At 40.1% G+C, this 9861-nt stretch overlaps 2 long non-coding RNA genes across 2 annotated transcripts; one reads left to right on the top strand and one right to left on the bottom strand.

The window, feature by feature from the left end:
• Positions 1-5006: 5006 nt before the first annotated feature.
• LOC137468974 (uncharacterized) lies at positions 5007-7115 on the bottom strand. Its single transcript, XR_010996286.1, has 2 exons — positions 7010-7115; positions 5007-5171 (listed from the first exon to the last, which is right to left on the bottom strand). It is a non-coding gene; the product is annotated as an uncharacterized lncRNA (long non-coding RNA).
• Positions 7116-7937: 822 nt separating this feature from the next.
• Positions 7938-9638, top strand: LOC137475419 (uncharacterized). The gene is made up of 3 exons (XR_010999894.1): positions 7938-8046; positions 8173-8758; positions 8879-9638. It is a non-coding gene; the product is annotated as an uncharacterized lncRNA (long non-coding RNA).
• The last annotated feature ends 223 nt before the right edge of the window (positions 9639-9861 follow it).

Raw genomic sequence — 9861 nt, 5'->3', positions numbered from 1 at the left:
TTTAAAGGGAAGCTGTGCTTTAGACTCTTTTTAGAGTCTCTTCAATTTAAACCTACAGGGAGAGATTTCACCTGTTAAACCAAAATTGAATGACATTACATGACACTTTCACACTTTTCAGCTTGGTTTACCAGCATTCAAAGGCCCTTTCCCTCTGAGGGCAGGAAATAGCATGTCACAGGAACAATCTTTTGGAAGCAAAGCAGTCTTTGTCAAAAAGGTGTCATACAGAGCACAAAGAGTAAAAGCAGTAAAGATTTATATGATGATGATTCTTTCATCCATACTGCAGTTTTTTCTCTCAGACAGTGAACTATCTTCTTAAAAGCATGTAATGCCCAGGATCAGGCAAGTACTTTTAAATTGCCTGGTCCCTCTCTAATCACGTCTGCTTTACTTGACTGGATACCCTGTAACCTGAAAATTACACCTACGCTGCTAAATGCATACTCTCCTGGGAGTAAAACCTGGCTCCCAGGCCAGCTGGTGTGAGCTGGTTTTGGCTGCATTGCTGTGAGCAAATTTTGGAGCACGCTGACTTCATTCACCCAACACAATCCTTGGCCCCAGACCTCTTCTACGTCCCTTGTCGCAACTCTGTGATTTTAAAATACAATTATATTTTTTGGTGCAATTTATTCATTTCAGTGCTTAAAAATAACAACAAATTCCCAAGTACTGAAATATTAGGAAACTTTCCTTAAAGACAAACCGCACTGTAACAGGAAGCTTTTAAAACGTTAATTCCTTCCCTTTTCACTGTTGCTAGATTTATTTTTTCCCCTTATTTGGCATTTCTCCAGAATTACCTATGTTTTTTCCTCGACTTTTATTTTATCTCCCACTCTAAAGCAGAGGGAACCTAGAAACAGAGCAACATAGTAATGCAGGAGTGCTGGATAAGTTTGAGTTTTTGGACACCTTTGCATGACACAGGACAAAAAGAGTTTTCTCAGCTTGAGTCTGGATGCATCTTAACCATGGTTAACCATCTTGCCATGGTGCTCTGCCTGCCTAATACTGTGTTAGTGAAAAAAGGTATTTCTCCAGCTAGGCTGTTGTGTAGGGCCATGTGAAATGTCTTACCCCTCAGGAATCCACTTGTTCAAGAATTTCTGTACCATTTTTTGCATTTTTCAGGCAAAACTTACAGTTGAGGATGCAATGTGTTCTCTTGAATCATTACCATTGCCAAAGATACACAAAAAAGGGAGATCTTATTGTGAGCTATGAGAGTCCAAGTAGAGTTTGAATGGAGAGTTCTACAATATTTATAAAGTCAGTGTGTTTGTTCTGGAAATCATGAGAAAAAGCAAACACTGAATTCTGTCACACCATGATTTTTTCAAAACTAAGTCACAGTCCCTAGTGTAAAATATCCTAAAATATGTTAAAAATTCTTGTTATTAGTACTACAAAATGAGAAATGTAGTAAAATAGCAGAGTCTGCTCAAATCACCAGAGATCAAGAGCACGCTGAATCTTCCTTTGTAAATAAAGAAGTAGTGTGGGATTTTTATTCTATTCTTGCAAAGAATTTTATTTTTTAGCTGTGATGTAAATCAGGACTAAGTCTCCTTTTATCACCAGTTGTGCCTAGCTATGTCTAAAAAAATGTTATTATACTTTAATGCTGTGGAGGATCTTAGAAAATGAAAGGCATTGGGAAAAATACCAAGTGCAAAAATCTCCTTGCACAAATCCCAAACAATAATAAAAATTAACAAAAAGACACCAAATTCTTCATGCCTGCTCCATCAGTTCAGAAGCTTGCAGGAAATGGACAGCCCAGAGTGTATTAAAGTGTTGCTGCTACTTTAACAGAAGAAGATAAGTGAGCTTTCAGAAAGTCTTGAATTTACTGACCTTCTCTTCCAATTTGAGCTAATTCATTAGCTTCATAAAAGCCTTTCACCTCTCTCTCAATAATTATTTTTTTCCACATAGTTGAGTTCTAAATTAGTATTCAGCCCTCTGAAGAGAGTGTTATAAACATTCATTCTAATGGGTGGATCTGAAAATCACTTCTCCTGATGGCTGCAATAGATCTGTGGGGAATTTTCTGTGATTCCTTTGGGGAATTTTTCTACAAGACCACTCCATGCTTTTATCTTGACATGTGTTCAATGAGGCAACATTAGTATAGCACCAGAATAGATGGACAGTGCTCTACCATAGCTACAGGTTTCCATTTTGCTTTCAAAAGTATTAAATACGTGGAGTTTTTTCTTTCCCTGAAGGCAACATAGTGATACCCAGGGGATCCTCAGCTTGCCCTTATTCATAAAATGGGATTCATAATGACTAATATTTCCACACTTATGGGCTTCTAAGCTTTCTTAAATGACCACTTGTACTGAAAGACAATTTCTGTTTCACTTCTTTAACATTTGCCTGAGAGATGACATATTTCAGTTGGAGTAGGTGGAGTTCTGCATCTTTCTAATGACAAATGTGCACTGCAGTCTTTGGAAGCCAAACCATAGCTATCCTCTTGTTTGCTACAAAGCCACCATGTATTATGGCTATGCTATCCAAACTATTTGTTCCCAGAATGTCATTAAGGCTGTAAAGGTTCAGTGGAATTCACTCACTTTAGATATACAAAAAACTGTGATCTGAGCTCTATTGTCTGCAGAAGGTTTTTACTACCTGATAGTAAGACGGTGGAACAGATGCAAGTACAAGAGATGCCTTGTACCTGCATGCTGCTAGGCTGGGAAAGGGTGTTGTGAAGTGGTTTGTTGCTGAAAAAAGCAAGTTTTTAGGTGCAAATGAAAAGGCGGAGAGAAGAATCCTACATTGGCTAAACTCCATGGATCTGTTTTATCTTCAGCCTGGTCTGCTCTTTAATGGCTATTCTTTATCCAATTTTAGACACCATTAGATGGCAAGATCCTGGGAATAAACTCTGTAAAGGATAAAAATAAGCTCATTTTTTCAAACTTCTATTCCTACCTTTTCAAATTATGAATGTTTCCAGCACTATTGTAAGTCTGATTTATTCCAGAAGTGTATATTTTTTAGTGGTTACAGTATATCCAAAGTAATTCACAAATCCTGCTGTAAATTTCTGTCTCCTTCAGTTTAGAGCAGTATTGCCTCAAAAATACAGTAAAAACCTCAGGATTTGGCCTATGAATCACCACCTCTCCTCACGTCTTCAGAAAATAGTTTCTTGGATATACATCAGGGAAAAATAATTTTGCGACTATACCTGATTTTTGATCCTACTCTGCAATATCATTTGTGTGTGCATGTGTCTATGATTGCTTGCATGATTGTAATTAATACAATGTTGACTATTAATGTTGTGGCTCAAGTGGGAAGATGGGTATAACCAACATCCACAAACTTTCCTAGTAACACAATTCCTAAACTGTGCTGTATTGAAAGGAGTTTGCACATGCACCACAGGACCAATATAGATATATTTGAAGCTGTCATATTTCAGCCTTCGCTGAGGGTGAGTGAAGGGGGCCATGAGAAGGTTGAGTACTGCAATGGTAATAAAAAGTAACAGAAGTCCCTGCTGCAGGAATGCTGGCACTCAGTGATAGTAAAGCAATAGTCAGAATGGGAAAGGGGCTCCTGACACTGGGTATGAATTCAGAGGCTAAGAAATTGTTTGACAAATTGAATGTGTGGGAGGAAAACAGGAGAAAGCCAGCAGAAAACTAGAAAAACAGCTGTGAGTGTATCCCTGAGGAAAAACAGCAGGAAGAGATTTTAGGGAATGTAATGCACTGAAAAAGTAGGTTTGGAAATTATGAATAAGAGATTTGTGCGCAGTCATTTTGTTTTGCATATTCAGAAGACAGAGCTTTGTTGGTCCCTTGCAAAGAAACAAGTTAACATCAAAAACTATAACTTGTTTCGTGCCAGACTTCCCTTTAAAAGGAAATATTTCCACAAGTTCCTATTTACTTACTGACTACTTTGGTCAAAGTGCTAACAACATTTAATCCTTAAGGAAAGTGCCAAAGTGACCAGCGGGAGAGTCTTTTGATACTGCCCAGCAGCTTCCTCTATGTATGTATGCTGGTAATTTTACTGCAATTAGCACTACCACCACAATTGCTCAGTTGCCAGCTTTTGATAAATGAGGGTTGGGAGCTCATGGGGATGTTTTAAAAGAGCAGTTCCTGCAGGTAACACTTTTCCATACTCCAAGCTTTTGTGGAATGTTTTAACTACTTGGCAATGAGCACAAAGGATTTGCACTAAGGCTTACCTTAAATCACTTCTTTTTATATAGATATCACTTTTAAGTAATCACATGCCTCTTATTTAAGGGTGCAGTGATTCTCTAAAAAGAAGACTATGCTATTTGATTTTCTCCAGTGACACTTAAACAATACTGACCGGGTCTTATTCTCACTGCATAATATATGGGCTAAGCAGGGCAAAGAAAAGAAGAGATTTTTATTTTGTCTAATTATGAACCTTCTCTAACAATATGAGGAGGATCAAAAGGTCAACTTGAATGTGAATGTTACTGAGGATGTAGAAAGGACTTTAAAACAAGTGATAAAGACAAAACTCATGACAATCTAATCAATACAGTTAACAGGGCGTTCAGAGCACTCTTCAGGAAGCAGCAGGAGCTCAATCCAGTGGGTGAGATAGAAATAGGTGTCCAAGGGCCAGCTCAAGCCATATTTTTTAGCCCCTTGGGGCTTTCTCAAATAACCAAAAGCATGTCAAAGAGCTCTGGACACTTAAGCTGGGCAGCTGGGCTGAGCCTCAGTTAAACTGCTGCATGTTGTTTTGTGAGGACGACTTTAATTTTGTTTTCCATCAATAAGTATTTCTTTTAGTTTGAGGTATCCTGTATTGCTCTGTCTGGTCTTCATCTAAGATTCTCAAAGAGGGCAGGTCTTCCATAGGCCTCTTGCCACATCTACCAGCCCCATGCAGGTACCTCAGGCAGCCTAACCATAACCTTACAGCTTTACACATCTGTGCCTGGCCAGCTGAATTGGACATCAATATCAATATCTTAATTTCATCTGCATCTCACCTCATGTTTCTCAGCTCCTGATCACTCAGTGGCAGATGAGATGCCCAGTGCCATCACTGACAGTTGCCTATCACTGGATTCCTCCTTCCTGGCTTGCACAGGCATGCTGGGGGTGAAGGATAAGATAGTCAGGTATATTGTGACATCCCTGAAAGAAAGCAAAGCAATGAATGGTATCAGATGAGGGGAGCTAATGATCAAAATGAGCTCTCATTTAATTGTACATCTGCTCTACAAAAATAAAGTTATGATCTCTGATTTACTCTGGAGTGGCATTTAAACAATACTGATGGGGTTTTATTCCCAACACATGAATTAAGCAGGGAAATATATTCTTTTGAATGCATTGTGTATTTTTTTAAAAATTTATTTTAAAAATTCTTTTAATCTTCAAAGCTTAAGTAAGCTTAGGTTGTTATCAAAATGAAATAACATATGTTAAGGGATAGCTCACTCCTATAATGAACATTACTGCTGAAAATGTGGGGCATAATGATGTGGGGCCAAGGCCAGGTCTAGATCCCCACTCCAGCTGTGCTGGAAGCTCACACTGTCAGGTAAAACTGTCAGGAAAAGGAAGAGAAATGCACAGTAAGACTGCAGAGCTTCTACCCATGGGCCTTCCTCTTAACTGCGTTGCAAATTTTTTCTGCATTGTTGATTTAAAACAGGTCTGACAAAATAAATCATGCCTTAAAAATTAAGGCAGTAAATAATGGATGCATTACTGAAAGAGCAACACTATAGAGGGTCAGTGTGTCATTAACTTCCTGCAGCCATTTAAAACAAAAGAAGCACAGTTCTAGAAAAAATAGGGATAGAGAACGTGACAGAAACCATTGCAATTAGTATCACATCAGTCTGATGGGCACAAAGCACATTAATAGGAAGAAAATGTGACATTTCAAACCACACCAAGAAATCTGGCTGAAATGAAGATGACTTTCTGGAGAGATATTACTGATGTGGAGACACGATTCTTTGAAGCTGATTTTTCCATTTGGCGTATTTATAGTTCAATCAAATATTCCTATTGATCTGAGAATGTGGTATTTTCCTTAGGAAAGGAATAATGAGTGTCTAGGTGTCTAGTAAATCCTCCAGAGATTTGAGCTGCCTGGATGCTGATTAAGGCTGACACTGCTGGAACGCTGACTGTGTTGCTCTGCCTGGCTGCCTACTGTGCCATGCCTTAAAGATCAGGTGTAGACCAATTAGTTAATTTTAATTGTGCTTATATTAATTTCAATTAGCCTATGAGATGCCAGAGAAGCTAAGAGAGAGCTTTTTACTCTCACTCTAAAAATCAGTAGAATCAAAGAATGTCTCAGGGAGAGTTTGTATGTGTTTCAGTGTTTTGGAAAAGATTTTTCTTTTCCAAAAAAAAAGCAGGTTTTCCTGGTCACAGTCAGAACTGAAATGAGACTTTAATAGAGTGGGACTTTAAAAGAAGCAAATTTTTTTGACTCCTGGTTGATTTTTTTTTGGGTTTTTTTTTTTTTTTTATTCCATTGCAAATAAAATAACTGGAATTGTGAATGTGATTTTAAGAACTTACATGTCAGAGTCAGAGAATCAACTAGGTTGGAAAAAACCTTTGAGATCATTGAGTCCAACTTATGATCTAAAACAACCTTATCAAGGAGACCACGGCACTGAGTGCCACATCCAGTCTTCCCTTAAGCACCTCCAGGGGCAATGACTTCATCACCTCTGTGGGCAGCCCATTCCAATGCCCAGTCACCCTTTCTGTGAAGAGCTTCTTCCTTATGTCCAACCTAAACCTCCCCTGGTGCTGTTGAAGACTGTGTCCTCTTGTCCTGTCACTGTTACCTGGGAGATGAGACCAGCCTGCACCTGGCTACAGCCTCCTTTCAGGCAGCTGTAGAGAGTGATAAGGTCCCCCTCGAGCCTCCTTTTCTCCAGGCTAAACACCCCCAGCTCCATCAGCTGCCCCTCATAGGACTTGTGTTCCACACTCTTCACCAGCCTTGTTGCTCTTCTCTGGCCACACTCCAGCAGGTCAAGAGACTCCCTAATGTACAGAGCTACCCCTCCACCTCTCCTACCTCACCCGTCTCTTCTGAAGAGCGTGAAGCCACCCACTGTGGCACTCCAGTCATGCGAGTCATCCCACCACATTGCCATGGTGGCTACTAAGTCATAGCTTTCCTGCTGTACCATGGCTCCCAGTTCCTCTTGTTGGCCACCCACGCTGTGTTCATTCCTGTAACTCCACCACTCTATTTCTCTTTCACTCTCCCTAATACTCCCTAGCCTTTCCATTTCTTCCTTAAGCTCTGCCACTAGACAGAGCAGATCATTCACCTCCTCACACCACACAGAGCCCTGTCCTCCAGGCTCAGACACTCCCTGCAGCCACTGACCTGGACAGCTGCATCCCTGGGGGGTTCTGTTTGGACTAGCACAGTCTTGCTGCATGCTTTTGGCTGTTTGTAAAACATTGCTGGCTCGATTCAAATTGTGGGGGAAAAAATCCCAACCAACAAAAAACCCTAATCAAAACACCATGCCTACCTAACACCTGGTGCACCACCAGCAGCCAGGGGAGTGGCTGTGTCCTTCCTGGTGTGGAAGCTACCCCTGCCATGGCCCTGTTTGCCTGCTCATGTTCCTGCACTCATTGAGCTGTTTAAATGCTCCTGGCACTGCCTCTTGCTTGTCTGATTAAAGTGAGTTTTGACACACTAGGGTGAGCCTGGAAATGACTTTTAGTGAAACTTTGGGTCCATATGAGTCTCTCTTAGACAAAGACACTCATCTTTGCAAGTCTGAAGTTCTCTGTCAAAGCCCCAATGGGGTATTTTTGAATATTCCCCTTCCCCCAGTGCTTTGGGACTGTATTCACTACCTTGCAAGTCTGATGAAGTGAGATTTCCATGAATTTGGACTGAAGTTCTCAGCTTCTGAATATATGACTCTTGATGGGTCAGTTTATGCAGTGACATGGATTCTACCAGAAAGTCAGCAGACAAAGTCTGCTTTTCTTTGTGGGAAGTTAAGTAGGGATGAAACCAAGTTAAATTTGGTGCTGTAAATTCCATCTTCTTTAACATCTTATTCCACTGATTACTGACATATTTTATCCTATATTTTGCATATGCTACTTATGATTGGAAATCCCACAGTGAATGATGTTGCTGATATCCTGTGCATGGAGAAAATCACACACACCTGCTGAATACCACACCCCTGTAGGTGAGGGATAGCTAGTTTTCATTCTGTCCTAACTCCATGGAATCCCATGAAGCTAAACCAGCAAAACTGTCCATGATGTTTAGCTCATTAACAGTGATCAAAGCAATGGAGCTTGCTTTGGGATGCTTGGGTTATATTTTGTGTTAAAATTTTCTCTACTCAGACTCTGGAACATAAATCACAGCTTGAACATAAAAGCAGTCTGTGACATTACAAATGTACAGCTATCTCTCTTCCGCTGTGAAGAAAAGAAATTGGGTAGCAGTTACAAGGGATTTTTTTTGCATACAAAGCCTCTGTTTATGCTGACAAAAATTATTTTTCTCATTGATAACTAGGTAAATAATTTTTTAAAAATATAATTTTCTACCTGGGAAGAGATTCAGTTGCAAACAGCAGTACATTAATTCACTTAAATAGAGATATTTCATGAATTGTTGTGAAGACTAGACCCATATTCACAGAGCCACTAGAGGATGTTTTGACAACTGGTTTGTATCTGAACTTGACTCATAGGTAAGAGGTGTTTTAATTGTACCTTCAGATAACTATTTCAACCAAGAAGCATAAAGTCTTTTGCTCGAGTACTTATAAATCTCACTAATGATAATTTCAGATTATAATGATAATTTTCAGAAAATTTCTCTCTTGGAATTCAAAATAACTCAGGCCAAATCCATAAAACACCCCAAGAAGCTGCAGTCCAGAAGCATCCCCAAGATCACAGCAGCTGGAAACCACAAACTTTCAGGGTTCCACTTTGAGGACCTTGAGGCAGGCTGAAGACAGTGGCCCTAGCTCCAGGCTGCAGCACACTTTTACTCAGCATAGCCCAACCACAGGGAAATAAAGCTGTATCAAAATCCAGGACTGTTTTAATTTTCATGTGTTTGTCTATAGCCCCTAGTGACAAAGAAAACCCAAGTGTAATCACTGATGTCATACCCCCTTCACAGAAAGCACAAGTGATAGAAAAGTAAGGGGGTCATGTTCCGGCTACGTCTCCTGAAAGTCCCATAGTTATGGATGCTCTTCTGAGCCAGCGATACTGCTGTGTAATTTGTTCTGTGTCTGTTGCTGAAATGGGTTTATTTAAATTTTTCATTTATCCACATTTATCTGTTTAAAAGCCTGTGCTAAACCTTTCATGCTTACAGAACTGCTGTGCCAGTAAGGTCGCTTTGCTGAGTATGGGCAGTATTTCACTAAATGGAGTTTGTGCAATTCTAAGGAGAGAAGTTTCAGCAGCTTGAAATATAAATGTTTCAGGATGATGGTGATAATAAGGTGTGACATAAGACATGCTCTGATACACTGGGAAATAGTGAGGAACAAGTTTATAACTCCAGAAGGTATTATTGGAGAGGGATCCAGTTCCCATATATCTTCTCATCTATGTGAGCAGAATTATGTGAGGATGGAGCAAAGCCATTCTGAGCTCCCACCAGCATAAATTGGCTCTGGATACCTTCCCTCAGAGCAAGGTCAAACATATTTAGAATAAGGCAGCTCACAGAGAAGCAAGCTGCCATTTGGGCCAACATCCTGGGAAATGGGCCAAGGACCACAGCTTGGTCGGGAGAGGGCTGTGGGTTACCAGCAAACCAGACCACTGGCAG

This window comes from Anomalospiza imberbis, chromosome 1 (genome assembly GCF_031753505.1).
Source record: "Anomalospiza imberbis isolate Cuckoo-Finch-1a 21T00152 chromosome 1, ASM3175350v1, whole genome shotgun sequence".
In the NCBI taxonomy this organism is placed as follows: Eukaryota; Metazoa; Chordata; class Aves; order Passeriformes; family Viduidae; genus Anomalospiza; species Anomalospiza imberbis.
This window is presented reverse-complemented; position numbering and strand designations above follow the sequence as displayed.